A 4,213-nucleotide genomic window follows, 5' to 3' on the forward strand; every position below is an offset into this window, starting at 1 on the left:
GCTCTGCTCAGGCGACCAGGAGCCTATAAAGCAAATCGGTAGAGATGGCAACAGACCCGAATAAGCCACTTGCACAATCCCATAACCAGTTTTAAAATGAAAAGCAAGTTCCCAGGGTCAGGCTTGATTCCCTAATTAATAACTGGGGAATATTTTAACACTTTTCTTCAATGACCCAAATATGTCAGTATTCAACTATTCAGTGTGCAGATAGATTATCCAAGCCCACATTATCTTATTTCTTTATCATTGCTACTCTCTTGTGTCACTTCACTGCTCCCTTGGGTGAATAAGACATTGAAGACCAAGCTCTATCCATTTTACTGTTTCTTAGCAATTTTTATAAAGGTCTGAGCTAAAAGAAGATATTATAGGGAGTGTGCATTATATCTATATCTCTATATAAATATCTATATCTCTATCTACATAAAGATATCTCTATCTCTATATAGATATCTATATCTCTATATAGATATCTATATCTCTATCTACATATAGATATCTCTATCTCTATCTCTATATAGATATCTATATCTCTATCTACATATAGATATCTCTATCTCTATCTCTATATAGATATCTATATCTCTATCTACATATAGATATCTCTATCTCTATCTCTATATAGATATCTATATCTCTATCTACATATAGATATCTATATCTATATTTACATATCTATAGGGGGAGAGAGGGAAAACTTTCCATCAATATTTTTAAAATATTATAGGGGCACCTGGATGGCTCAATCAGTTAACTGGGTGACTTGATTTGGACTCAGGTCATGATATCACAGTTCATGAGAGATGGGGCCCTGCACTCACATTGTGGAGCCTCTTTGGGATTCTCTCTCTTCTTTTCCCTCTGCCCCTCCCATGTGCAGGTGCACTCTCTGTCTCTCGAAGTAAATAAACATTTTTTAAAAATTTAAGTATATATTATAAATATATAAAATGGTTTTTAATTTAACAAAGTAGGATATATTATTAAGTATCCAAATTGCCCAAAAGAGCATCTCTATCAGTTATATATTTAGTGAGCTTAAGCACTTTTCTAAAAGAAGAAATAGAATCACTGGTTATTAGAGTATTGAATAGAAAGGAACATAGAATCTTCACTAAGTGAAGTTTAGAACTAGGAGATTTTAAAGGATGTATTGAAATTCTCAGAAATGAATTCCATCTTGGTTGTAACTCACAAGGCTCCTGCAGAGGAAGATTTGGGTTTCAAGTTTCCTAAAGCAGAAAGCAATTTCATTATTCCCCACTCACCACCCTTTCAATTCCTTTCCTAAATTCACTTATTCCTGCTCCAAGATGAGATCTTGAGCAATGAGGAGCTCCCCAAACACACAAGCCTTTGTGGTGTTTCTATTGAATTTTGATTTTAAAAGTCATACAGAAAGTCTTTGATAGGCCCTGTAAAATATATATACATGTACATATAACGCAATATCCCCAGTACTGGAAGTTGATTGGCGTGTTGCTCCTAAGATAGAGCATACTTCCTCTGGAATGATCGTTATTATTATTCTTGAAGGGGGGGGGTGGGGATACTAAGCATGAATGTTTCTACCACTTTTGAACTTGGTATTTCAAATTGAACCAATAGATGTCACTGTTCAGCCCTCTAGGAAGCCTTTTGGGACAAAGCCTTCAAGTTGAACTTACAGTCCTGTGCCCCACAATTGGAGACAGATTGATGAGCAGAGATCTAAGGATGCCATTCAGCCTCTCCAAAAGACACAGATTTAACCTTTTCCTAACTTCTGACTTAAAGCCTAAATTGGACTTCTCAACCACTGTCTCCTACCACACACAGAGTTTGAGGACAGTCACATGGTTAATGTTCATTCAAAATCCTTCTTCCTGGGAACTATAAGAACTAGAGCTTCCAGAAAGAGAAATCTCTGGCTGCCAACCTCCCCCCCCCAATCTCAAGTTTTGCCCCAAGTCCAAATTTATCTTTACAACTCCTAATACCCTTTTGATTGTCCTTTCTTTTGGTAAATTCTCTCCTTCCCCACTCCTTGTCCCCCCGTCCTGTTCTCCACTTTAGATTCAGAACCATAAGATGAGGGCTTGAGTCCTGCTGTGACATCCACCCTCTGATCTGGAGCAGATTATTCCCACTGTCTGGACCACAGTCACTACAGCTGTAACACGGGTAATATCATGCTTACCCACCATTCATGCTTGTAGAAACAATATGACACTGGATATGAAAGCACACTGTACATGGGGAGTACCATCTGGTTGTTACATGCTAGGACATTTACTTTTCCAAAGTTTCCCATCCATGAGAAAGCAGCTATGGAATAACAAATTTCTTCAGGATCCTATGCTAAAGAAATGTATGCTTGGGTAACAATCAAAATAATTATTGAACATCTACTATTAACCCAGGATAAGGTAGGATGAGAGACATGTATCATAGATTTAGCTAGCCCTAAGTACTATATCATTTTGGACAGAAAAAAAAGACACAATTAATGATCAGAAAATAATAATATAAGAATATAAAACAATAGAATGCTGACTTAAATTTTTTTTTTTATTTTGGGGGGAGAGAGAGCATTAGTGTGGGAAGGGCAAACAGAGAGGGAGACAGAGGATCCAAAGCAGGCTCTATGCTGACAGCAGAGAACCCAATGCGGGATTTGAACTAACAGATGGTGAGATCATGACCTGATCCAGAGTTGGACACTTAACCAACTGAGCCACCCAGGCGCCCCTAAATGCTGACATACTTGGTTTTAGACAATACGATTTTAAAACATAAAGTGAGAAAATAATTTTATGATCTGAGAAATTAACTAGATGAGTGAGTTAATGGGCCATGAGAACCATGAATGGTCTTTCATGGACAAATGGCATAAGCAAGGATTTGAGGCAAACTGAGCATAAAGCAGGTAAGGAATGGAAGACATCTGCTTGATTGGAATAGAGTCCATGATGGTGAGAAGTGAGAGCCACCGTGCCTTGATAAAATGGGACCTTGGTTCTGAAGGGTCCGAAATGCCAGGCAGAGGAGTTGCTTTTGATGTATGATAGGTGGGCCATTTCTATCTGGGTCCGCTGATTAGAATTTGTATTATTCAAGTTTGACAATAAAACACTCGAGGGTTGATGTTTCCAGTTCTTTTCAAAAACGCAACTTAGGTAGTTTCCTGAGGCAGAGTGAGAGAAGGAAGTAGAAAACCCTAAATATATTGGTCACTCTTCCTCATGCACTATATGCTCATTCTCAACTCTACCCCTTTGTACATGCTGTTCCCCCTACATGTAGCATCTGCTCCCTTTCTTCCTAGTGATTTAAATTCCACCTGACCGTCAGTCCTCTGCCCACAGTCCACATCCTTCAGAAGGTGAATCCGGCTCCTTTGTTACCTGCTTTAAAAAGGAACCTCTCTTCACTCTTTAAAGTTCTCTGAGTGGTACCTCATCCTGCTTAAATCTACTTCATTCTTCTTGTTTACCTACCCATGTGCAAAATAACTGATAGCCCTAAAGGAAAAAGGTAGAGGTACCAATGCATAGAAAAAGAGCACCCCTGGCAATGGGATCATTGTCATTACTCTGTGGAGGTGATGTTTCATCATTGGGGTAGGATCAAAGCAGGATGTAGCAATGTGACCATCACAAGTGATTCTGCAGAGCAACACTAACTGTACCACTTCAAATAGTGAGTGTAACGTATACAGGCATGATTCTACTCGTCCAAAGTAGAATTAGGGAATTTCTTTTTCAGTACTGAATGGGCCTAAGTTGCATCACTGTGCAAATCCAATAAGGCTGTTTGGTTGTTTGTTTTCCCATGTTACCTCCTATAAGTTGAAGACCTCCTATGGCACATAGCTTCCCATTCCATCTTCCCACATACTTGGAACCCTCAGCACCATATCTCCCGTGCCCTGGGATAGGATCCTGCAACCAAAACTGATGGTTGTTCCCCAGCCGCACATCTTAATCATCTGGACATTTATTTTTGCTTTTTTATTTGTAGGTTGTTGATTGCATTCTAGTTGTTCCTTAGGTACTGTGGTCTGGGGACAACTTCCAGAGACTGTGATAGCTACAATAAGATGATGTCCAAGAGAGTCCGATAGTATTCAGAGCTTGGCAAATTTTGTAACCATGGAAACTTTCTTTTGTGTCACAGTACTATCTGTCTCATGGTATTGGGTCTCAGAGAGGCAGCATATGCAGGGAAA

Source organism: Hyaena hyaena, unplaced genomic scaffold (assembly GCF_003009895.1).
Source record: "Hyaena hyaena isolate Hyena2069 unplaced genomic scaffold, ASM300989v1 scaffold_55, whole genome shotgun sequence".
Taxonomy (NCBI): domain Eukaryota; kingdom Metazoa; phylum Chordata; class Mammalia; order Carnivora; family Hyaenidae; genus Hyaena; species Hyaena hyaena.